Source organism: Rhinolophus ferrumequinum, chromosome 14, assembly GCF_004115265.2.
Source record: "Rhinolophus ferrumequinum isolate MPI-CBG mRhiFer1 chromosome 14, mRhiFer1_v1.p, whole genome shotgun sequence".
In the NCBI taxonomy this organism is placed as follows: Eukaryota; Metazoa; Chordata; class Mammalia; order Chiroptera; family Rhinolophidae; genus Rhinolophus; species Rhinolophus ferrumequinum.
In genome coordinates this window covers 31,326,712-31,354,121 of record NC_046297.1, presented here as the reverse complement: position 1 = coordinate 31,354,121, position 27,410 = coordinate 31,326,712, and the positions used below count along the sequence as shown (strand labels likewise).

General features: G+C 40.9%; 2 protein-coding genes and 2 pseudogenes across 2 annotated transcripts in view; 1 reads left to right on the top strand and 3 right to left on the bottom strand.

Annotated features, from left to right (window-relative positions):
- Positions 1-27,410, bottom strand: part of LRRC69 (leucine rich repeat containing 69) — a 181,265-nt gene that overhangs the window by 117,100 nt on the left and 36,755 nt on the right. The window lies entirely within an intron of this gene.
- The window catches only part of SLC26A7 (solute carrier family 26 member 7), a 445,736-nt gene that overhangs the window by 417,050 nt on the left and 1,276 nt on the right, over positions 1-27,410 (bottom strand). The gene's annotated exons all lie outside the window — the stretch shown is intronic.
- On the top strand, positions 12,589-12,704 carry LOC117034228 (uncharacterized; annotated as a pseudogene).
- Positions 25,413-26,206, bottom strand: LOC117034164 (MOB kinase activator 2-like; annotated as a pseudogene).

Below are 27,410 nucleotides of genomic sequence, written 5' to 3'. Positions count from 1 at the left end.
AAACACGACATATCAAAATTTTGGGAATGCAGCAAAAGTGGTAACAAGAGGGAAGTTTATATCATTACAGGCCTACCTCAAAAAAAACAAACACAAGAATAATCTCAAATAACCTAACATTTCACTTCAAAGAACTAGAAAAAAAGGAGTAAATGTAGCCCAAAATGAGAAGAAATATTAAAAATTAGTAAAAATTAAACAAAAAAACGGGCAATAGGAAAAATTAATGTGATAAAAGGCTGGTTCTTTTAAAAGATGTAAAAAATTGACATACCTCTGACTAGACTCAACAAGGATAAAAAAGAAAAGAGATTACATCATACAAAGGTCGGCATGAGGTGAGCCTCTTGAAATCTCCTCTGAAATTTACAACAAACTGAACAGCTATAATTCCACAAAGGACTCCCTGCTCAGCAGATAGGCAAGACTAAAAGATGCGCAATTGGAATCATCTAAAGGTGGGCAAATTGGGCAAGAAGGAGAAGCGTGAAGAGGGAAGTGCAGAGACGTGGGCAGCACATGGACTCAGAATACAGACCGAGCTCAGAGATCCAAGCTCCCTACATTTCAGACCTACAGCAGTCATGGGAGAGGGAAGAATCCAAGCTGCTAGCACACCCCTTATGGCCCACAATCCAGCCTGAGGGATGAGCATATGACATGGTTACACCCAACGCTCATGGCAGAGACCTCAAAAGAAACACTGACGGAAGAAGGGTGAAAACAGCAGGTAAAGCCCTCACTGCCAAGCAGAGGACAGAAGGCATAGGTACTGTGCCTAGCCGACCATTCCCTACCCTCCCAGAGCTCAGCCCACCCCCAAGTGCCCAGCGCTGGAAGCGGAATGGTAGCAGTGTCAGATCAAAAGAACAGAATATTTGCAATTATGAGAACCCTGGCCCAACTAGTTCTGGTAAACAGAAGGGTGCCTTGGGTATAGGACTGGCTGTTCTGGTAGTCGCTGCAACTGCTCAGAGCCACCTCTCACAACCCAACCCCCCTCCCGCCCCTATCTATCTGGGGAGATCCCTGCGGGGGTAAATAGCAGCTGAAACAAACAGGCCCTGACACTGGTGCAGGAAGAGCTTCGGAACATCAGAAGCTTTCCACATCCCCCTATGGAGGTGGTGCCCTGACATCCCAGCAACCTGCTCTTTGCATCCCACACGGACGCGGCGCCCTATGTCCCAGGCGAACTTTTCACACAGGAGAAGCCCGCCTTCCAGGGAATCCCCCCATTGTGTGAGAAGCCAGAATAGTGCAGACAAAACATAATGTTACAGTGTGAGAGGGAATAAAAGGCTGCAGCCGAAGAGAAAATAAAACATTCTACCAACACGTACTGGAAAACAAAAGAAGCACCTCTTCCTATCAATCTGTTGCAGAACCCACACCTGTAGATATCCAGGAAGGGAAATAATACATCATTAATTGCCATGAATAACAGGCAACCAGACAGCTCAGAAAGAAAGTGAAAAGTCTCCAGAAAATGAACTTAAAGATATGGAAATATGTGACTTAAATGACACAGAATTCAAGATTGCAGTTCTGAAAAAACTCAATGAGATGCAAGAAAACACAGAAAGGCAGTTTAATGCACAATCAAAGAACAAAATGAACATTTTACCTAAGAGATTGGAATTTTAAAAAAGAACCAAATAGAATTTCTGGAGGTTAAAAACTCAATAGAAGAAATGAAAAATGAAATAGCCAGCTTTGGTAGTACAGTTGACCAGATGGAGGAAAAAATCAGTGACATCGAAGTCAAAAATCTGGAAATGAACAGATGAAAGAAGACAGAGACTTGAGACTTAAAAGAAATGAAAGAACTCCACAAGAACTTTCTGACTCCATCAGAAAGACCAATATAAGATCAATGGTATACCAGAAGGAGAAGAAAGAGAGAAGGGAACAGAGAGTATATTCAAACAAATTGTTGATGAGAACTCCCCAAACTTGTGGAAAGAACTGGATCCTCGAATCCAAGAAGCAAATAGAACACCAAATTACCTCAACCTCAACAGGCCTTCTCCAAGATGCATTGTATTGAAGCTGTCAAAAATGAACAACAAAGAAAGAATTCTTAAGGCAGCCAGGGAAAAGAAGACTGTACCTACAAAGGAAAGCCCATTAGAATATTATCAGATTTTTCAGCAGAAACTCTACACGCCAGGAGGGAGTGGAACCAAATATTGAAACTATTGAAAGAGAGAAATTATGAGCCAAGAATAATATACCCAGCAAAGATATCCTTTAGATATGAAGGAGGAATAAAGACCTTTCCAGACATACATGAGCTGAGGCTATTTTCTAATACACAACCTGCACTACAAGAAATAGTACAGGAGGCTATTCGACCACCATCAACAGGGACAATTTGTGGCAACCTAAACATAAAAAGGGAGAGAGTAAAGGCCTGAACCAGAATATGGGAATGGAGAAAGTAAGCCTTCTGAAGAAAATGGAATACCTTAAATATCAAACTTTCTTTTACATAAAATTAAGGGTAAGCACTCAAAAAAAAATCCAGAACTGAAATATATACTGTAATAAAAGAAACAGAGGGAAAAATCATAGAATACTACCACACGTAAATAATAGACAACAACAAAAAGGCAAAGAAACGACGGAGATACAGTCTTAACAGAAAACTAAAGATAGAATGATAGGAAATCCTCACATATCAATAAGCACCCAAAATGTAAATGGACTGAACTCACCAATAAAGAGGCACAGAGTAGCAGATTGGATCAAAAAACTAAACCAACCACATGCTGTCTCCAAGAGACACATCTCAGTTACAAGGACAACCATAGACTCAAAGTGAAAGGGTGGAAATTGACACTCCAAGCAAATGGTATCCAGAGAAAATCAGGTATAGCCATACTGATATCAGATGAAACAGACTTCATGGTAAAAAAGGTAACAAAAGACAAAGATGAACATTTCATAATGGTACAGGGGACTATCCAACAAGAAGACATAACAGTCATCAATATTTATGCCCCAATCAGGGAGCACCAAATTATACCAAGCAACTACTAACAGAACTAAAGGGAGAAATTGACCAAAACACAATTATACTAGGGGACCTAAATAAATCATTGACAGCTATGGATAGATCACCCAAATAGAAAATACATAAAGAAATAGCAGTCCAAATGACACATTAGATGAAATGGACATAATTGACATTTATAGAGCACTTCATCCTAAAACATCAGACTGTACATTTTCTTCTAGTCTACAAGGAACATTCTCAAGGATAGACTTTATATTGGGACATAAAACTAGCCTCAGCAAATTTAAGAAGATTGAAATCATACCAAGCATATTCTCTGAGCACAAGGATTTGAAATTGGATATCAACTGCAAAAAGAAAACAGGAAAAACCACAAATACATGGAGATTAAACAACATACTTTTAAAGAACGATCAGGTCAAAGAAAAAATTAGAGGAGAGATCAAATGATACATAGAAACAAATGACAATGAAAATACATCCTACCAAAATTTTTGGCATGCAGCGAAAGCCGTTTTAAGAGGGAAATTTATACCATTAAGGCCTATATCAAGAAACAAGAAAAAACCTAAATAATGCAAATAAAAACCACAATGAGATACCACCCCAGTCAAAATGGCAATCATCAATAAATCAACAAACAACAAGTGCTGGCGCGGATGTGGAGAAAAGGGAACGCTTGTGCACTGTTGGTGGGATTGCAGATTGGTGCAGCCACTATGGAAAACAGTATGGAGGTATCTCAAAAATCTGAAAACGGAACTACCCAATGATCCAGTAATTCCACTCCTAGGTATCTATCCGGAGAAATCCAAAACTCCAATTCAAAAATCTTTATGCACTCCTGTGTTTATTGCAGCACTATACACAATAGCTAAGACATGGAAACAACCGAAATGCCCATCGGTAGATGACTGGATTAAGAAACTGTGGTACATTTATACAATGGAGTATTACGCAGCCATAAAGAAGAAAGAAATCTTACCATTTGCAACAACATGGATAGACCTAGAGAACATTATGTTAAGTGAAATAAGTCAGACAGAGAAAGATAAGTACCATATGATCTCACTTATATGAGGAATCTAAAGAAAAGAATAAGTGAATGAACTAATCAGAAACAGTTTTGGAGACAAAGAGGAAAAACTGAGGTTGCTAGATGGGCGGGGGGGTGGGAGTAAGGGGGAAGGTGAGGGGATTAGAAAACAATCAGTAACCACAAGATGGCCACGGGGTTTGAAAATTAATCTAGGGAACGTAATTTAGTGGTTACCAGAGGGTAAGGGGGTTGGAGGGTGGGAGATGAGGGTAAGGGGGATCAAATATATGGTGATAGAAGGAGAACTGACTCTGGGTGGTGAACACACAATGTAATTTATAGATGATGTGATACAGAATTGCACACCTGAAATTTATGTAATTTTACTAACAACTGTCACCCCAATAAATAAATAAATAAATAAATAAATAAATAAATAAATAAAAAGAAAGCACGAACCGAAAAAAAAAAAATCCCAAATAAATAACCTCACGTTATACCTTAAAGAACTAAGAAAAGAAGAACAAATGAAACCCAAGGTCAGCAGAAGAAAGGAAATAATAAAAATCAGAGCAGAACTAAAGGAAATGGAGAACAAAAACACAATAGAAAAAACTTAATGTGACAAAGATCTTGTTCTTTGAAAAGATTAACAAAATTGACAAGCCCTTGGCTAGTCTCACTAAGATAAAAAGAGAGAAGACACTAATAAACAAAATCAGAAATGAAAAAGGGGAATTTATAACGGATGCCACAGAAATACAAAGGATCATCCAAGAATACTATGAAGGACTGTATGCCACCAAGTTCAATAACCTAGAAGAAATGGACAAGTTCTTACAAACATATATTCTTCCTAGGCTGAACCATGAAGTATTGGAAAATCTAAATAGACCAATCACCAGTAAGGAAGTTGAATCAGTCATCCAGAACCTTCCCAAAAGCAAGAGTCCGCCAAACCTTCAAAGAGGATCTAATACCAGTCCTGCTCAAACTCTTCCAAAAAATTGAAGAAAAGACAGTACTCCCTACCTCATTTTATGAGGCCAACATTACAATGATACCAAAACCTGGTAAGGATAAAAAAAAAAACTACAGACCAATACCTCTGATGAATACAGATGCAAAATCCTAAACAAATTCTAGCAAATTGAATGCAACAGTACATTAAGATTATTCATGACGACCAAGTGGGGTTTATCCCAGGGCCACAAGGATGGTTCAACATACGCAAATCCATCAGTGTGATACATCACGTAAACAAAATAAAGGACAAAAATCCTATGATTATATCAATTGATGCTTAAGAAGCATTTGACAAGATAGAACATCCATTTATGATTAAAACACTTAATAAAATAGGTATAGAAGGAAAATACCTTAATATAATAAAGGCCATATATGACAAACACTCAGCTAAACTCATAATAAACGGTGAAAAACAGCAGCTCTTTGCTCTACATTCAGGAACACAACAGGGCTCTCCCCTACCACCTCTGCTTTTCCACATAGTGTTGTAAGTCCTTGCCAGAGCACTCAGGCAAGAAAAAGAAATAAAAGACATCCAAATAGAGAATGAAGAAGTTAAATTGTCACTCTTTGCAGAAGACATGATGCTTTATATAGAAAACCCTAAAGACACCACCAAAAAGCTATTAGAAACAATCAACAAATACAGTAAAGTTGCCGGCTACAAAATCAACATATAAAAGTCTATTGTTTTCGTATATGCTAACAATGATATCTCGAAAACAGAAATTTAAAAAAATTCCTTTTTCAATTGCAGCAAAAAGAATACAATACGTAAGAATAAACTTAACCAAGGATGTGAAAGACCTATATGCTGAAAACTATGACATTTTTAAAAGAAACTGAAGAAGACACAAAGAAATGGAAAGACATTCCGTGCTCATGGATTGGAAGAATCAACATAGTTTAAATCGCCATATTACCCAAAGCAATATACAGATTTAATGCAATCCCCATCAAAATCCCAATGGCATTTTTTAAAGAAATAGAACAAAAAATCATCAGATTTGTTTGGAACCACAAAAGACCCCGAATAGCCAAAGCATCTTAATAAAAAAGAACAATGCTGGAGGTATCACACTCCCTGACTTTAGCTTGTACTACAGGGCAACAATAATCAAAACAGCATGGTATTGGCAGAAAAACAGACACATAGACCAATGGAATAGAATGAGAACCCAGAAATAAACCCACATAAATATGGACAGATAATTTTTGACCAAGAAGCAAAATACATACAATGGAGAAAAAACAGCCTCTTCAATAAATAATGCTGGCAGAATTGGAAAGCTACGTGCAAAAGAATGAAAGTTCACTTGCTATCTTCACCATTTACCAAAATTAATTCAAAATGGATCAAAGACTTAAGCATATGACTTGAAACAATAAACTGCATAGAAGAAAACATAGGTACTAAACTGATGGACCTTGGGTTCAAAGAGCATTTTATGAATTTGACTCCAAAGGCAAGGGAAGTAAAAGCTAAAATAAATGAATGGGACTATATCAAACTTGAAAGCTTCTGCAGAGCAATAGAAACCATTGACAAAATAAAGAGACAATCAAACGAATGGGAGAAGATTTTTGCAAACAGTGCCTCCAATAAGGGGCTAATATCCAAAATATACAAGGAACTCATGCAATTCAACAACAAAAAAACAAAACAAACAACCCAATTGAAAACTGGGCAGAGGAGCTGAAGAGACATTTCCGCAAAGAGGACATACAAATGACAAATAGACATATGAAAAAATGCTCAACATCACTGTGATGCATCAGACAAGTTCAAATAAAAACCACAATTAAATATCACCTCACCCCAGTTAGAACGGCTATCATCAACAAGACAAATAGTAACAAGTGTTGGAGAGGTTGTGGAGAAAAAGGAACCCTCATACACTGTAGGTGGGAATGCAGATTGGTGCAGCCACTATGGACGGCAGTGTGGAGTTTCCTCAAAAAATTAAGAATAGAATTACCATATGACCCAGCAATCCCTCTCCTGGGTATCTACCCAAAAAATCTGAAACCATTTATTCATAAAGACAAGTGTGCTCCAATGTTCATTGCAGCTTTATTTATGGTGGCCAAGATATGGAAACAACCAAAATGTGCTTCGATAGATAAATGGATAAAGAAGTTGTGGTATATATAAACAATGGAATACTATTTTGCGGTAAAAAAGATGAAATAGGACCATTTGTGACAACATGGATGGATCTTGAGATTATAATGCTAAGCGAAATAAGTCAGACAGAAAAAGCAGAGAACAATATGATTTCACTGATATGTGGTACATAAACCAAAAACAACAAAAGAACAAGACAAACAAATGAGAAACAAAAATTCATAGACACAGACAATAGTTTAGTGGTTACCAGAGGATAAGGGGGTGGGGAATGGTAGATGAGGGTAAAGGGGATCAAATATATGGTGATGGAATGAGAACTGACTGGGTGATGAACACACAATGTAATTTAAAGTTGATGAAATACAGAATTGTACACCCAAAATCTATGTAACTTTACTAACAATTGTCACTCCAATAAACTCTAATTTAAAAAAAAAATTGAAGAACAGAGAATATTCCCTTACTTATTTTATTAGGTCAACATTACCCTGATACCGATACCTGGTAAGGAGAACACAAAAAAGAAAATACAGACCAGTATCTCTGATGAATACAGACGGAAAAATCCTAAACAAAATTCTAGCAAATCAAATGCAACAATGCATTAAAAATATTATACATCATGACCAAGTAGGGTTCATCCCAGGGTCACAAAGATGATTCAACATATGCCAGTCAATCAATGTGATACACCACATAAACAAAATAAATCAGAAATAACATATGATTATATCAATAGATGCAGAAAAAGTGTTTGACAAGATACAAAATAAATTTATGATTAAAACACTTAATAAAATGGGTATTGGGGGCAGCGGTTAGCTCAGTTGGTTAGAGCACAGTGCTCATAACAACAAGTTTGCCAGTTGGATCCATGAATGGGCCAGTGCAAGCTGCGCCCTCCACAACTAGACTGAAACAACTACTTGACTTGGAGCTGATGGGTCCTGGAAAAACACACATAAAATAAATAAAAGTTAAAAAAAAAAAAGAAAATGAGTGTAGAACAAAATACCTTCACATAATAAAGGCCATATATGACAAACACTCTGCTAATATCATAATAAACGGTGAAAAACTGAAGGCCTTCACTCAACATTCAGGAAGAAGACAGGGCTGTCCTCTATCACCACTGTTATTAGTATCGGAAGTCCTAGCCATAGTATCAGAAGTCCTAGCCAGAGCAATGAGGCAAGAGAAAGAAATAAAACGCATCTGAATTGGAAATGAAGAAGTGAAATTGTCAGTTTTTGCAGATGAATGATGCATATATAGAAAACTCTAAAGACTCCACCAAAGAGCTATTAGAAACAAACGACTACAGTAAAGTTGCCGGATACAAAATCAATATACAAAAGTCCACTGCATTCTATGTACTAACAATGAAATTTCAGAAAAAGAATAAGAGAAAAATTCCTATTGCAATTGCAACAAAAAGAATAAAATACCTAGGAATAAACTTAACCAAGTATGTGAAAGACCTATATACTGAAAACTATAAAACATTTTTAAACAAATTGAAGAAGACACAAAGAAATGGGAAGAGATTCCATGTTCATTGATGGAAAAATCAACATAGTTCAAATGGCCTTATTAACCATAGCAATATATATGTTTAATGCATTTCCCATCAAAATTCCAATGGCATTTTTTTAAAGAAATACAATAGAAAAATCATAAGATTTGCATGGAACCACAAAAAAAACCCGAATAGCCAAAGCAATCCTAAAAAAAAGAACAATGCTGGAGGTATCACACTCCCTGACTTCAGCTTGTGTTACAAAGCAACAATAATCAAAACAGTATGGTACTGGCAGAAAAACAGACTCACAAACCAATGGAATAGATTTGAGAACCCAGAAATAAACCTACATAAATATGGACAGATAATTTTCGACAAAGAAGCCAAAAATATATAATGGAGAAGAGCAGCCTGTTTAACAAATGGTGCTGGGAGAATTGGAAAGCCAGGTGCAAAAGAATGAAACTAGACTGCTGCCTGTCACCATGTACCAAAATTAATTCAAAATGCATCAAAGACCTAAACATAAGACCTGAAACAATCAACTGCATAGAAGAAAACATAGGTACTAAACTTATGGACCTTGGGTTCCAAGAGGATTTTATGAATTTGACTTCAAAGGCAAGGGAAGTAAAACCTAAAATAAATGAATGGGACTATATCAAACTTAAAAGCTTCTGTCCAGCAAAAGAAACCATCAACTAATTTAAAAAAAAAAAAAGAAGAAAGAAAGAGACCAATGATAAAATAAGAGGCAACCAAACGAATGGGAGAAAAATTTTACAAGTAATGTCTCTGATAAGGGGCTAATATCCAAAATATATAAGGAACTCATACAACTCAACAACAAAAAAAAACAAACATGGGCAGAATACCTGAATAGACATTTCTCCAAAGAAGACATACAAATGTCATATAGACATATGAAAAAATGTTTAGCATCACTAATCATCAGAAAATGCAGATAAAAACCACAATGAGATATCACCTCACACCAGGGAGAATGGTTATCATCAAAAAAACCAATAATAATGAGTGATGGAAAGGCTGTGGAGAAAAAAGGAACCCTCATACACTGTTGGTGAGAATGAAGATTAGTGCCGCTGCTATGAAAGGCAGTGTGAAGGTTCCTCAAAAAATTAAGAATAGAATTACCATATGACCCACAATCTCTCTCCTGGGTATATATACAAAAAATCTGAAAACATTTATCCATAAAACTATATGGATTGGTTTTGCAGCATTATTTACAGTGGCCAAGATATGGAAACAAAGTGTCCTTCGATAAATGATTGGATATATATCATCTACATCAAAGATGTAGTATATATACACGTCTTCTGTGTACAATGGAATACTATTCTGTCATAAGAAAAGATGGAATCGTACCATTTGCAACAACATAGATGGATCTTGAGATTATTATGCCAAGTGAAATAAATCAGAGAGAGAAAGTCAAGAACCATATGATTTCACTGATATGTGGTATATAAAACAACAAAAGAACAAGACAAACAAATGAAGAAACAAAAGCTCATATACACACAATAGTTCAGTGGTTACCAGAGGGTAAGGGAATAGGGGGTTAATAGATAAGACTAAAGGGGATCAAATATATGGTGAGGGAAAGAGAATGGACTCTGGGTGTTGAATACACAATGTGATATATAGATGATATATTATAGAATTGTACACCTGAAATCTATGTAACTTTCCTAACAATTGTCACCCCAATAAACTTTAAAAAAATAAGACTCAAAAATAAAAACAGAAAGGAAAGAGAAAAAGTTACAATGGAGACTGCAGAAATACAAAGGACTATACGAGAATATGGTGAAAGATCAAATTCAATAACCTAGATGAAATGGACAAGTTCTTAGAAATATATAACCTTCCTAGACTAAATCACGAAAAACTGATAATTACAGAGGGTGTATACAAAAAATGTACACACATTTTTAAGAAAAGAAAAAATTGTATTAAAATTGTAATGCTCAATATATACCAAAATGAAAGATCAATATAAGTCACGTTTGACTTGTGCAATCAAAAGAGGTGCTCAAAGTGGTTACCATCAGTGTAATTTTAATACAGTTTTTTTTCCTTTCTTAAAATATGCATTTTTTTAATTTTGGCACCCTGTATATATAGACAGAACAACAGTAAGAAAATTCAAGCAATTATCAGAAATCTTCCAAAATGTAAAAGTCCAAGAACACATGGCTTCACTAGTGAATTCTACCAAACATTCAAAGATTTAATACCTATCCTTATCGATATGTTTCAAAAAAACTGAAGAAGACATTATACTTCCTAACTCATTTTATGAGGCCAACATTATTCTTATACCAAAATCTGGCAAAGACAAGGCAAAAAAAAGAAAATTACAGACCAATATCTCTGATATAGATGCAAAAATCCTAAACAAAACACTAGCAAAATGAATACAACAATGCATTCAAAAGATTTACATCACGATCAAGTGGGGTTCCTTCAAGGTGCAAAGATGGCTCAACATGCACAAAACAATCGATATGATACACCACATTAACAAAATAGAGGACAAAATTCATATGATCAGGTAGCCGGTTAGCTCAGTTGGTTATAGAGCATGTTGCTACTAACACCAAGGTTGCCACTTTGAGCAGTGCCCTTCTTAAAAAAAAATTCATATGATCACATCAATAGATGCAGAAAAAGCATCTATTTCACAAGATATAACACCCATTTATGATTAAAACACTCAATAAAATGGGTGTACAAGGAAGAAAGCACCTTAAAATAATAAAGGATATATATGGCAGACCCTCAGCTAATATCATAATTAATGATAAAATAAAAAGCTTTTCCTCTAGGATCAGAAACAAGACAATGATGCCTACTCTCACCAGTTATTCAACATAGTGCTGGAAGTCTGAGCCAGAGCAGTCAGGCAAGAGAAAGAAATAAAGGGTATACAAATTGGGAATGAAGAAGTCAAATTGTCTCTCTTTGCAGATGATATAATTCTTTATATTAAAAAGAAAAACACCTAAAGAACATACCAAAGTCTATTAGGAACAATAAACAAATACAGTAAAGTTGCAGGATACAAAATCAGTGTACAAAAATCCACTGCCTCCCTATATACTAACAATGATATTTCAAAAAAAAGAAATGAAAAAAAATCCATTTGCAAAAGCAACAAAAAGAATAAAATACCTAGGAATAAACTGAACAAAGGATGTGAAGGACCAATACACTGAAAACTACATTATTAAAAGAAATCGAAAAAGACACCAAGAAATGGAAACAACTAAGATTCTGTGTTCATGAATTGGAAGAATCAACATAGCTAAAATGCACATATTACCCAAAACAATACACAGATTCAATGCAATCTCCATCAAAATCCCAATGGCATTTTTTTTAAAGAAATAGAACAAAAAAATTATCAAATTTCTATGGAATTACAAAAGACCCCAAATAACCAAAGCAATCCTGAGAAAAAAGAACAAAGCCAGAAGTATCACAGTTCCTAACTCCAAATTATACTACAAAGTGACAATAATCAAAACAATATAGCATTGGCGGAAAACATACACACAGACCAATGGAAGAAGAATTGAGATCTCAGAAATAAACCCACATATATATGGGCAAATAATTTTTGACAAAGGAGCCAAAAACATACAATGGAGGGGGGAAACAAAAATCCTCTTCAGTAGGTGGTGCTGGGGAAAAAAGAATGAAACCAGACTGCTATCTGTCACCATACACAAAAATTAACTCAAAATGGACCAAAGACCTATGTATAAGACCTGAAACAAAAATTACGTAGAAGAATGCATAGATACTAAATTTATGTCTCGCTTCGGCAGCACATATACTAAAATTGGAACGATACAGAGAAGATTAGCATGGCCCCTGCACAAGGAATGATACCAAACTTAAGGACCTGGATCTCAGAGAGCATTTTATTAATTTGACCCCAAAGTCAAAGGATGTAAAAGCAAAAATCAATGAATGGGACTATATCAAACTAAAAAGCTTCTGCATAGCAAAAGGAACCACCAACAAAACAAAGAGGCAACCAACCAAATATGAGAAGATATTTGCAAACAATACCACTAATAAGGGGCTGATGAAAGTGAACTGGCATCTTAAAATGCTTACCCATAGAGCTGGGAGGACTATGGGTGGAGCTGGGCCCCTTGTGGACTCTTTGGTCCTGACTTCCTGTTGGACTTTGTGGTAACTACTGGGGGAGGGATGCTAATAAATAGAATAGCCATCTTGGAACCGAGGTTATTCTTCTTCACATGGGCAGCTGGCTGGAGCCCCTGGTGGAGGTGTGCAGCATGGACCTATATTGCAATGGGGGTTTTTTGTTTATTTTTCTTTTCCCGAATAAACCGCTCTTTTGGTGGACTTTCTGGAAAGTTGTTTTTGCCAGTCGACAGGGCTTATATCCAAAATATGTAAAGAACTTACACAACTCAACAACAAAAAAAAAATGCAGGGCTGGCCCGGTGGCTCAGGAGGTTGGAGCTCCATGCTCCTAACTCCAAAGGCTGCCGGTTCGATTCCCACATGGGCCAGTGGGCTCTCAACCACAAGGCTGCCAGTTCAATTCCTCGAGTCCCGCAAGGGATGGCGGGCAGAGCCCCCTGCAACTAAGATTGAACATGGCACCTTGAGTTGAGCTGCCGCTGAGTTCCCAGATGGCTCAGTTGGTTGGAGCATGTCCTCTCAACCACAAGGTTGCTGGTTCGACTCCCACAAGGGATGGTGGGCTGCGCCCCCTGCAACTAGCAATGACAACTGGACCTGGAGCTGAGCTGCGTCCTCCACAACTAAGATTGAAAAGACAACAACTTAACTTGGAAAAAAGTCCTGGAAGTACACACACTGTTCCCCAATAAAGTCCTGTTCCCCTTCCCCAATAAAATCTAATAAATAAATAAATAATGATAAAATAAAATAATTTGTTTAAAAAAATGCAAACACTCAACTTCACTAGCAATGGAAATGCAAATCAAAACCACCTCACACTTGTTAGAATGGCTATTATCAATAAAGCAAGAAACAACAAGTGGTAAAAAGATTGTGGAGAAAAAAGAAACCCTCATAACAATGCTGGTGGGAATGTAAATTGGGACAGCCACTACGGAAAACAGTATGGAGGTTCCTCAAACAATTAACAATAGCGCTACCATATTACTCAGCAATCCCTCTTCTGGGTATCTACCCAAAAATTTTGAAAACATTTATTCGTAAAAATATATGTACCCCTATGTTTATTGAAACATTATTCAGAGTAGCCAAAACATGGAAACAACCTGTGATTGGATAAAGATGTGGTATATATACATATACAATAGAATACTACTCAGCCGTAAGAAAAGACTTTAAAATATTGCAATTTTTGACAACATAGATGAATCTTGAAAATATCATGCTCAGCAAAATAAGTCAGATGGAGAAAAACCAGAACCATATGATTTCACTCATATGTGGAATATAAAATAGAAACAAACAAATGAACAAACACAACAAACAAGCAAAAACTCACAGACATAGACAACTTTAGCAGTTCCAGAGGGGAAAAGAGGTGTGGGGAGGTTGAAGAGAGGAAAGGGGGTCAAATATATAGCTATGGAAAGAGGCTAAAAGCTTTGGATGATGAGCACACAATGCAATATACAAATGATGTATTACAATTCTGTAAACTTGAAACTCGTATAATCTTAGTAACCAATGTCACCACAATAAATTTAATTTTTAAAAAGCAAACAAATATTAAAATTAATCCATTTTTAAAAGAGGTACTCAAAAAGTTAAATGTTAAACAGGTCATGCAAATCAACAAACAAACCTACTAAAATTAAAAGTAGGATTACAGGCTACAAAGTCACTATTAAAAAATTTATTGGGACCAGCCTGGTGGCGCAGGTGGTTGTAGTGGGCCAGTGAGCTGCGCCCTCCACATCTAAGATTGTGAACAGCTCTCCCTGCCGTGAGCAGCCAGAATTGGCGTGGGCTGCAGTGGGCTGCAGTGGGCTGCAGTGGGCTGCAGTGGGCTGCCGTAAGTGGCTGGCAGCCAGCGTGAGCAGCTGGCAGCCGGCGAGCACTGCTGTGAGCAGCCGTTCGACTGGCAACCAACTGCCTCAGCCAGGGGGAGCGCAAGGCTCATAATACCAACATGGACCAGGGAGTTGTGTCCTACACAACTAGACTGAGAAACAATGCCTTGAACAGGAGTGGGGGTAGGGGCGGTGGAAAAAAGGGCGGGGAGAAATATATGTGGTATAAAAAAAATTTTTTTTAAAGAATTATCTATAAAGCAGCATGGACCTATACATTTTCCAATTCTAATTTTTTCAGTGAAAGCTTTTTGGTTCCTTTAATATTGTACTTTGTACTTCAAACAGAGCTAAGTGATAGGTCAGCCAGTAAAGGAACGTGCAAGGTCAGGCAAGTTAAGAAAGTTTTTATTGTAAGAGACAAAAGTTTATCAAGCAAAAGATGGCTACAGTCCAGGCTGCATGTCTAAAGAAGACTTACAGCCCTGAAGGAGGGGGTGAGGAGGATATTATAGGGGCTATGCTGACAGGGTAGCATTGTTTGAACAGAAAATGTTGACTGCCTGCAAGCCAGTAGCTATTTTGTGGCATTTTCTGTTATCGCAAGTTTGTCTCTGTCTGCAGGTGCAGACCAACAGACATTTTGTTGTTTTCTTGTAGACCTGACTCTGTAAGTCAAGGTCTCTGAGACCTAACATTCAGAGACCTAACATTAAGTCCAGGTCTCTAACATTCAGAGACCTAACATTCCAGCCCTGTTTGTTATTAAAAAGGAGAGGGGGCCATCATGTCTCTCTTCTGTAGATGCTTCAGGCTGAACGGGGATGTTGAAGGAGGGGAACATTGTAGAAGGGGCTCGTAATGTTGTTGTAAGAGAAGCATTTTATGGATAATTCCATTTGCGAACACCTGGAGTAGGCTCTGCAGGAATTGGGGGAAAAAGGCAGATGCGGCTGGGACAAAGGCTAGGACCCAAAACGATAATGATTAGAGGCCCTCTAGGGGGAGAAGCCAAGGGTGCCAGCTACTCATAAACCACTGCTTTTTGTGGTGGTCTGTGGGGACAGCGCCCCAAAAAGCAGTTTCCAGGCTCTCGGCCTCACATAGAAAGGTGCTGGCTCAGGTAGTAAATGGCCATCGACTGTGATCAAATGGCCATCAGCTGTGGCTAGTTGGCCGTCAGCTGTAACCAGTGAGCCATTGGCCATGAATATAACTGCCGTAGCTAGGCTAGCAGAAAAAAGGGGGAGCTAGCAAGAAGATGGTGGCTGAGTCTGCAAGTGGCACAGTGAGGGTTGAGAATTGTGTTGTTCCTGGTTCCTGTGTCTCCAACCCAGCCGCCAGCAAGAGTATAGTGGTATGACTCCCCTACCTATGGCTCCGTGCATGTTCCTTTTTGGCCTAGCCATATCCTGCGTTCTTGTGGGGGGAGCGGGACCAGAGACCCTGCCTGACGCCCCGCATGACACATGGCGAAGTCGGCAGGATGCCCTGCACGACACATGGCGCAGCGAGCAGGGTACAGTGCCGGCCAAAGCTCTCCGAAGGGCAGTGGAGCAGTTTGTGCTTATGAGCACTCAGTCTCAGGAAGACCAGGAGGAGCAGCTGCCGGAGAGCTGGACCCCCGTGGAGGGGTGGGAAGACGTGGACGGTTCCCCAACCAGCAGAGGCCAGAGAAAGCGAAGGTCCTTGCAGCCCGGTGGGCTGGGAAGTGCTTGCTGAGGCAGCCCGGATGCAGGACTTATAGTCCCAGGAGGAATGGCTTGCTGAGTCCTCCGTGGGAGCTGAGGGTGAGGTCAAGGTCATCCCTCACCCCCAGGACAGCCCTGGAGAATGACTATGGACTATGGGGAATTGCCTTCCATCCCTAATTTAATGGACAGCTTGACTATTTGTTTGGGAACATACCACTATGTAGTGGAACTGGCAGATGTTTGCTATTGTGTCTTGACCGGCCGCCATCGAGAATATGTAAGCACCTTGACTGTGAGCCGCTGTTGTTCCAGCACGGTACCCTGAGAGGCCCAGAGACAGTGGCACTGCCCTGAGAACCCTGGCTGTGTCCAGGAAGTCTGGCTGTGTCCAGAGAGAGTGGCAGTGCCCTGAAAGCCCTGGCTGAGCCCAGGAAGTCTGGCTGTGCCCAGAGAGAGTGGCAGTGCCCTGAGAGCCCTGGCTGTGTCCAGGAAGTCTGGCTGTGTCCAGAGAGAGTGGCAGTGCCCTGAGAGCCCTGGGTGTCCAGGAAGTCTGGCTGTGTCCAGAGAGAGTGGCAGTGCCCTGAGAGCCCTGGCTGTGTCCAGGAAGTCTGGCTGTGTCCAGAAAGAGTGGCAGTGCCCTGAGAGCCCTGGCTGTGTCCAGGAAGTCTGGCTGTGCCCAGAGAGAGTGGCAGTGCCCTGAGAGCCCTGGGTGTCCAGGAAGTCTGGCTGTGTCCAGAGAGAGTGGCAGTGCCCTGAGAGCCCTGGCTGTGTCCAGGAAGTCTGGCTGTGTCCAGAGAGAGTGGCAGTGCCCTGAGAGCCCTGGCTGTGTCCAGGAAGTCTGGCTGAGCCCAGAGAGAGTGGCAGTGCCCTGAGAGCCCTGGCTGAGTCCAGGAAGTCTGGCTGTGTTCAGAGAGAGTGGCAGTGCCCTGAGAGGCCCTCGTGTGCCCGGGTAGACTAGTGGTACCCTAAGAAGTCCAGGAAGTCTGGCTGTGCCCAGAAGTACTGGTGGTGCCCTGAGAAACCCTGGCTGTGACCAGAGAGCTTGGCTGTGTCCAGGAAATAGCATTCACCTCCAGGCTTCTTGCACAGGGCCCCTCGCGGAAGACGCTTGTCGCGTAGATTGTGAGGCAAGACCCTGTAGGGGTGGAGTGTGGAGACAGAGCCCCAAAAAGCAGTTTGCAGGCTCTCGGCCTCACATAGAAAGATGCTGGCTCAGGTAGTAAATGGCCATCGACTGTGATCAAATGGCCATCAGCTGTGGCTAGTTGGCCGTCAGCTGTAACCAGTGAGCCATTGGCCATGAATATAACTGCCGTGGCTAGGCTAGCAGAAAAAGGGGGAGCTAGCAAGAAGATGGTGGCTGAGTCTGCAAGTGGCACAGTGAGGGTTGAGAATTGTGTTGTTCCTGGTTCCTGTGTCTCCAACCCAGCCGCCAGCAAGAGTATAGTGGTATGACTCCCCTACCTATGGCTCCGTGGGTGTTCCTTTTTGGCCTAGCCATATCCTGCGTTCTTGTGGGGGGAGCGGGACCAGAGACCCTGCCTGACGCCCCGCATGACACATGGCGAAGTCGGCAGGATGCCCTGCACTACATGGTCTCTATTTTTCTGGGCCTGGGTGAGGTCCTGTGATAGGGTTTGAAAGTGGTGTAAGGAGACTTCTAGCCCTGCTATTCCTGTCGCTACCCCCACAGAGATGTTCAGTGACACTAGGAGTGGCATAAGGGAGACGGCCCTTTTTTGGCACATAAGAGTGTATATGGGGACAGGTAGAGATTGATTATTGGGGGTGATCTGAATACCTGGAGAAAGTAAAACTAGGGAGCAGGTGCCTGTCCAGTTGGTGGGGAGGCAGGCAGGCATATGTGGAGGTTCCACAGAGGAAGAAGAGGCCAGAGGGACCAAGGCAGGTGAACATGTTGAGGGAGAAGAAAGAGGTTAGGATTTTTGTGTATTTCTCGGGGAAGCTTTTCTTGTCCCAAATATCAAATGTGTCTGACACTGTGGTTCCCATGAGGGGCTGTATGGGAATGCCGGGTGTACAATTCTGATGTCTAAAGAGATGGAGTTTGAGTGTATTGAAGAAAAGTCAGATGGGTCAAATGGAATAGGTAGCTTAGGACACTTGGATAACTTTTAGCCTGCATGGGGGAACCATGGGGTAAGTCTAATTCGGGTCTGAGGCCTCCCCTGACAGTATGTTAGTTGTTCCAGTGGCGTTGAGGCTGGGACAGGAGGAGAAGGGGAGGGGTTGTTGGAAGAAGGAACCCTGTAGAGGAGGTGGAATAAATAAGAGAGTGTGAGATAGTGATGGTGGTATTACAGAGATTGGGGTCTAAGCTGCCCACAGGGCTGCTGGTAGCCTATGAGCAGGAGATGGGGGGGGGTGCAGTGGCAGATGTGAGTTAAGATATTTAAGGGGCCCACAATGGCCCTAAATTTGTCATGGGCCTTGTCAGGAGCATTGGTGACGGTTTTCAGGTATTGTGTTGTTTTGAGCTGGTATTGGCTCGGGAAGGAGTTGTAGTGAGTGTTGGATTTAGAGTGGAAGGCAGGTCCGTGCTGAACTTTATAAAAGAGGAAGGTAGAAGTATTAGTCTATATTTGAGCTGTTACAGGATGGCAGCAAACAGTTTAGAGGTGGATAGTCAGAGCCAGCCATCTTGAGGGAATAAGGGGGATGACTAATTTAGAAGATGATGAGTTAGGTTGAGGTTCCAGAGATAAGGGGCATAATGATAGGGAAACTGTTATGAGAGGGAAGAGTAACATTATGAAGACAGCTATGGGCGGGGGGGGCTTATGTCCCCTCTAGGGTTGAGAAGATGGGTGATGGAATCCCATGGGTAATTAAAGTTTTCTTGGAGGTAAGCGTTGAAAAGGAGCTCTAAAATGGACCTGTGGAGGTTAAGGGGAAAGGTGGAGATAACCGAGAGGATTTTGAGGGGTAGCGAAAGAGCCGCGAGTGAGGTTGGGGTTCTTTGGTTCGTGCAGCAAGGACGGGGCAGGGGCAGAGGTCACTGTTCAAGGGATTTCCAATTTTTCTTTAGGGAGCTTGTGAAGGTGAAGCCAGATGGGGCTCAGGACTGAGCAGCAATATCGTGGAGCCCGGGTGTTCCTGTGGAATGGCAGGACAGGCGGTTCAGCCGTTTTTACAGCCTAGAGAAGTGAAACTGGGAGGGGTAACCCAGCAGCTTGGCTGTAGTGGGGGTGTTAAGGACCCCGAAGGGCCCTTTCCCCCATTGTCTTAAGTGTGAGGGGTTGAGGTCTTTGAGAAGGACCCAGTCTCCTGGCGTTAGGGAGAGAAAGAGAGGAAGTGTCTTGAGGTCAGGGAAGAATGCAGTCTGTGTGTTCCCTAAGGATCTGCCGAAAGAGGCTAAGGGCTGGGAGCTATTAGGAGGGCGGTTGGCTAGTAGGAAAGGGCTGCTATACATGAGCTCGAAAGGACTGAAGATGGGGGCCCAAGGGATGGCAGAGATTGGGCAGAGGGAGAGGGGTAGGAGGGTCATCCAAGGTTGTTGGACCTCTGGGAGAGTTTGGTGAGGTGAGATTTAATGATGGAGTTGGCTTTTTTACTTTACTCGAGGATTGGGGTCTGTAGGGGATATGGAGTTTTAGTATACATCGAGGGCTTACGAGACCTGTCGTGTGATCTGGGAGATGTAGGCTGGGCCATTATGAGATTGAATGGAGATAGGGAGGCCAAGTTGAGGAATGATTTGTGTGAGAAGGATGTTAGGGCCCAGATGAGCACAATTAGTTCTGCCTTTTGTGAGGTCGTCCCCAACGGGAGGGGATGTGTGTTGATAGTAGTGGTGGGATGACAATGGCATAGCCAGCTATGTAGGAACCATCAGAAAGGGTGGAGCTGTCATTGACAAACCGGGTGTGAAACAGATTGGGAAGAGGGTAGGCCTGAGAAGACCCCTAGCCAGGAGCTGTAGGACCTTTTGACGAATGAGAGAGATAGGGTATTGGGATTGGTTTGGAAACGAGGATGGATTGCGCAGCTTGATTTTGACAGGACAGTGGTGTGAAGCGATAGAAGGGGTGGACGTGTCCCAAACAACAGGATTGATGAGGGACGGAGGTAAGAGGATCTGTATCGGAGTGTCAGAGGGGGAGAGCATGAGGAGAAGGATGGGTTCAGGGTCGGGTGGACAAAATTGAAAGTAGACTCTGAATTTGGAGAGTGGGACACCTGAGGAGTACTAGAAATAAGTGGTAAAAACCAAGTTATGAAGTGATCAAGTTAGGGCTGTGGTAATTAGAGATTGTGAGATAAGGCCGTCAATTCCGACAATGGAGATATGGGAGGGATGAGTAGGCCCTGAATATTTGGGGAGGACAGAGTAGGTGGCCCGTGTGTCTATTAAGAAGATTGGCTTACTTGGCACGAGAAGAGTTACCCTGGGCTCTGCTGTTGTGATGGAGGAGGGAGCCGGGGGCCCTGGGCTCTCTCAGTCTTCCATGGCTAAGCCAAGAAGGCTAGGAAGGTTGAGGTTGGATCCTCCTAAGGAACGGGGGATGGTGGAACGACTAGGTCCCAAAAAGTTGGGCAGCCTCATCCATGGACTGACCTAAGTTAGGGGCATTGAGCTGGAAGTTCAAGTTCTGATCTAAGGGCCTGAAGGTGGTTCCAGAGTCCCTCATGGGAATGGGCTGGAAGCCTTGTACAAGAGTCAACTGTAGCTTAATAGACTTGATTCTGGAAGAGATAAACTTAACAAGAATGTTAAAAAGGTAAGGTCCAAATAGGAGTAGTCCAAGGATAATGAGAAGAGGAACAAGTAAAGGTGAGAGAAGGGACTATAACTAGGGTCCCTAAGAGTGAGACGGGCATGCCAGAGGGGTGTAAGTAAAGAGGAAAACTGAAGCTCTTAAGATAAAGGTAACATGAGCAGCTCCAGGAGTCTGGGGTTAGTTATTAATAGTGATCAGTCCTCGGAGAGTGACATGTCTGTCTGTTCGAAGAGGAGCTTAAGGTTTTCAGTTGGCTCACAGGAACAGAAGCAATAGTCTTTTTTCTGGGGGTGTCCTGTGGAGACTTTAATAAAACAGGTTTGATTTGAAGGGAAGGGGACCGAGCTACTGACTCTCTGTAGCTTGATAGTAGTTGGGGTGTTTGGGAGAACTGTAAGGAGTCCCTTCCATTTAGCAGTTAACTGGGCTGTTAAAGACCCTTCCCCCTTTTAAAAGACCCAGGCTTTTAACATTATTTGGTTCCCACTGTACAACTTTACAACTCTAAGGGGTTGCAACGTGTAGAGGAGTTGGCCTGGGGGAGGTGCCAGTCCTTATATTTTGAGTGCCTTCTGTCCTTTTCCCAAGTTAATAATATAGAAAATAACAGAATTGAGGTCAGAATCCAAAGCAATGGGCAGCAATTAGAGCTAGAGCTTAGAGGTCTCCTGACAAAACTTTTTCTAGAGTCCTTTTTAAGGCTGATTTGTTTATTGTATATTTTTCCTGAGGCATAAGCCAATGGTAAGGAACAGGCTCAGTAAAATGATCCCAAATTTAGGGCTTTTATCTTTACAACTGAGTAGGTTTTGGAGGAAATATATAGGTCCAGAGTAAGTGGTCAAGAAAGAATAAATGGCTTCTATATTAATCACGAAATTAACAGGTGTACCTGTCACATCAAGGGTCACCCACAGTTCCACCCCTGCGATGAGAACAGCTTGGGAGCCAGTGGGAATTTAGGGCCCAACAGTGATAACAGCCATTTGTGGTGAGAGAGTTGGTCCCTGTTCCCTTCAGTACCCTTTTAGTTTGCATTGGGGGCATGGCTGGTTTGGAGGATTAGGGCATTCCTTACTTCAGTGGTCTGGCGTTTCCTCTTCTGGGGTTTCTGGGGTGCCCTGAGGTGGCTTCAGCCCTGGGTTGTCTATAATTGCAGCCAGAAATCTGGCCTGTCTCTGGTCTTTTCTCACTGTTCCTTTATCACTTGTTTTTACTGTCTCAATTGTTATAGATATTTACACAAATTTCCTATCCTTCTCTAGATTCTGTGGCTTTTTATTAAGATGTAACAATGGATCAGAATTACTATAATTTGCTGTCAAGTAAGGGAAAATATGAATTTACCCTAACTTATCTATTTAAAAACATTTAAATTATTGTTTATATTGGCTTATATCTGACATGAGAAGGGTACGTGAACACCAGTAGTCCTAGAATATAGAAATTATTGTGATGCCATATAGAACCTTTGTTTTTTAGGTAGAAAAGTTTTTTATATTAGTAGTAGACCAATAGTCTAATAAACTTTGTCTTACTTAGCAGAGAGAAAAAACTCAAATTTTGTACTAGCTTTACAACCTTAATTTTTACTGATAACCAAAAGCAAGTAATTAGCACTTTCCCTGGTAAATGGAGGAATATATTTTGTAACCTTCAAAAGCATAGGCTTTTGTAATGAAATACATGATACATTAACAGATCTTAATTTATCTCTTAATGTTCTTGTGACAAGAAATAGATAATCTCAGACCTGTCCAATAATTGGTATTTAAGTATTTTGTTATTTTGAAATACTTAGTTAATAACTTTTATCATTTAACACAACTTAGTGAAACCAAGAAACCAGCCTTAGTATCAAATTTTTCCTTAGATCACATGATCCTGAGAAGTAGTTGTTAGTTTTTATTATCTTAATTAATATAACCACTTAATCTCTTATTTTTAGCCAATTAAATATTATAAACTGGCAATACCACCTGGAGGTAAAACGATTAGAATATATATAAAACATAGACAAGTATAGACCTTAGAGACTGTATATATAAACAGAACTACCAACAATTGTGGAGAGGACCTAAGGTATTATAGTTGCCCTTATAACTTCAGGAGGCTATAATAAGGAGTGGGGGGGCTTGCTGCCTGGGTTTAAAAGTGTCTCTTTTTTTTCTCTTCAGTTACCTCGGCCTCAAGCAGAGACTGCAGCAGCCCTTTGTTTACATTTGAAGTTATCTGCAAGACCTTGAAAGTTACTGAGAGTTAGAGAAACCTTTTAAGACTTACTTTTGTCAAGTTCCTGAATATAGAGTTGGTGTACCAAACAATTTTAAATACACGACTTAGGGGGCTCACAGGGGCAATAGATACATCCCCTTGCTCTCCCCTTAATAGGAGGCTCTCTCCTCACCCTTCTCACTCCATCTATTCAAACCGTGGGGACCTCACATTCGGTCCCTGCCAAATCTACCCCTCTCGGTTATCTCCTCCACAACTTACACACGCTTGGGCTCAACTTACAGGAGATCCGACCCATATGACTTATCTTTTACTATAACAGTGCCTGACCCCAATATAATTTCTGTCACCGCGACGGAAAGTGGTCAGAAATTCCCTATGTCCAGACCTTCTTTACTCTTCGAGCTCGACCCTCCCTCTGCGAAAACTGCAACACTTTCCAAATTCTCGTAGCCCACTCTAAGCCTTCTCTTCCTCCAGATAAAAATCCCTCCTTTGACCCAGCTGACAATTGGGCCCCTCTTCCTCCACCGCACGCCCTACTGTTCCCTCAGCCTAAACCTTCTCCCCCGAACTCCAGCTCCTCATTTCAGGAGGATTTAGTTCTGTGAGTACTCTGGTTTATATAACTTACTTGTTTATTTGCCTCTGGTCTGTCTTTAAAATATTATTTTTTTCTGTAAAACTCTATCTGGGAAATATAATAAATTGGCTAGAGGTATAGACAAGTGAATTGGAATAGAATTTACGTGCTGCAGAAAGCCTTTTATTAAGGGCTATTCCTAGTTTTGTGTCCTGTTTTAAAAATCTGGATGCTCTTACATTACATTGTAATACCTCTGTTTCTGCTCACCAGGAAATAAAGAGAGTATCCAAAGCAAATAGAGCTCTCTCCATCTGTGAGAAAAAAAGCCCAAGAAGGTGGATTGCCTACAGAAGGACAAGTCCCTCAGCTAGCTCCAGAAAGGCACTGTAATAGCAGCCTATCTGTGCAGGAAGAAACAACATTTTATTTTTGTTGTTGTTGCTATTAATGATAATACGATGTGGAGGCTTTTTTAAAAAGGAAAAATAACATCTTTGTTTTAAATCCTTTGTTTTTATAATACCTTTTCTATCAAGCTGGAAATTATTTACAATACTCATATGAAATAAAATTTAATGTCACGAATTCTGTAGTGGAAGAAGCTCCAAGGACCCCAAAGTTGGGAGATCAATAACACAATCCACTTTAGAACTTTGTTTCAAACCCCGACTTTTACACTTTGCCTACCAAACCATGCTTTTCTCATTTCTCTGAAGTGTTTAAGGAATCACCTGGTTAAAATTAGTGGCTTGCCTCAGTCCTTCAGATACCTCTTTGCTACTACGTACAAATCCCAAAAGGACTTGCGGCTAGGCATAACATGTGCATATGGCCAGGATGGGTTGGGGGGGGGGTGGGAGTAGATGATTAACTATAAACAAAATTACCTCCTGACTTCTTCAGGAATCCAGGAGAGCTGATTGTTGTTCAGATTAAGCAGGATCAAATTTTGTAAACCATCTGTTAGAAAATTATTTTAGTCACTTTAGCTATATTTTAGAAAATAATTTTTAGCCACTTTTCTATATACCTTTGTTTTCCTTCTGATTTCTTGCCTTGGCCAAGGTTCTTTGTGTTGCTGGTAACAGATGACCTCTTAAACTAGCTTAAACAAAAAAGGTGAATTTATCACAAAATTACAATGCTAAATTAGGTACCCGAAGACAAAAGGTACAGCCAGGCTACTGTGAACTGGAACCAGATAATGAAAGGCACCAGAACCTAAGCTTTTTTTTTTTTAACTTAGAATAACAGTACCATAAATGTTTGTTGAGCGAATGAATGAAGTCCAAAGGTTCTTCTTTACTAGAAACATTCATCCATTCAACAAGACAGTGCCAAAGGAAATCAATCAAACACCCAATGCCTACATTTGTCTGTGAAGCCCACATTCAGCTCGGCCATGTGTGTACACCCAAACAGACCAATGCAGGCACACGTAACAAATTCTCTCTGCATGTGTGCACAGCTATCCAGCCATGTGTTTGTGTGTGTGTGTCCTGCACATGGTTCTGTGTCCTGTGTCTCGCCACTGCACAGTACCTCCTTGAGATTGTACATGATGGGAATCTCTTGGGGGCCGAGCAGGTTGAACTCCCTGGCGAAGAGGATGAAGTGGATGTAGAGTATGTTCAAGTGTCTGTGCAGCTTCAGGGCCAGGGTCTCCCTGAACTGGGATGAGTAGATGTGTGCTAGCATATGGAGCAGGTACTTGCAGATCTTCACCAGAGATTTGAAGGAGCTGGGAAATTCTCTGCTGTATTTCATGATACGTCGTCGTCGATGTTGGTCAACAGCTTCTGCATGGAGCTCCAGACTAAGTAGATATACTGGGAGGGAGGGCGGGGCACAGACTGTGCACTTGATCTTCTTACCCAGCTCTTCATACCAGTAGCACTGGGTGTCGCACTCGGCCATCATCTGGCACGCCTCTCCTGTGCAGAACTCTGATATGGTGCTATACAGGCAGGATGATACAGAAAACTAGAGAAACACTGTGGCTTATTGAAAGGTCAATTTTCTAGGGCGGTACCACTAGATGCTTGAACTGGAAGTTGTTAATTCCGTACTTGGTGTACTTGCCCTCCAGGTAAGGTTCTTCCATTGGGCTTCTCTTTAGACTTCCCCATGAGCCAGTTCATGGCCGCGCAGGCCTGTCACCCTGCTGCCCCACATGCTCAGCCCTCAGACCACAGCAGTGGTGAGAGCGGGAAGTCATATTAATATAAATATATTTTTATATATACAAATAACATATACATGATGTTATACAATTATAAACTCATGTACTATATGTATTGGAGATACACACACACACAAACACACAGTCCTTCAGTCCTTTGTCTTGGTAGTCACAAAAATGCTCATGTTTAGGTCTCCTGGACTTCAGATGCTTCTTCTGAACCACTGAATCAGGTTGTGATGTCCAAGGAGACCCAAGACACACTCCAAGGTAACAGTTTTCCCCACCTCTAGCTTCTCAAAGTCTGGTAGATTATATACAATCTGGGAATCTCTGCAGAACACAGAGTGCAGAACATAATTTCATTTGTCATTATAGCTTTTCTCAGCTTCATATTCATATTCTTTCTCCCTACCTAATTCTTTCTCTTTTGAACAGATTTTCTCTAGCTTTCCATGTATTCATAGCCATCCCACAACTCCTGCATTTGAATGTTCACAGACAGGACAGACAGAGTTCTCAAACTGAAATGCCTACAAGAATGAAAAAGGTAACTCAGCACAGCAGTGGGCCTGAATGGAAGTGTACCTGGTCAAAGTGTGCTGAACTGGAGAGCACGTGCCTTATCTAACACAGCAACAGAGCCAGCTTCTAGCACTTGCTGTCACAGCAATGTGATTCCAATGTTGCCTAATCTTTCTTTTGTAAAAACAGACAAAAAGAGCAGAAATCCAGGCTCTTATATGAATTCTCTAGATCTACAAATGGTGACACTAAATTCAAAATTTTAAAAGGCAGACAAAACAGAACCAACCTATTTGTGAACCAGATTTGGCCCATGGGCCACCAGTTTGCAACCTCTGTCTTAGTTCAGGTGATTAGTTCAAACCAACTAAACTGTTTTAGATTCTATCATAATCCCCAACAAAGGATTTATGACTGACCCAGTTTAGGACACATATGTAGCCCTGATCCAATCTGCTCTGAACAGGGGGACAGGGTCATGTAATACATGTTGGACATTGCTCAACTTCATGACACCAAACTGTTTCTGCAGTTGGATAATCAGGACCTGTCATAGAACATAATTTATGTCAATCACATGGGATTTTTCAAAGTTCAAGAGTCCCAAATTAAGAAATATAGAAACTAAAGACATTCAG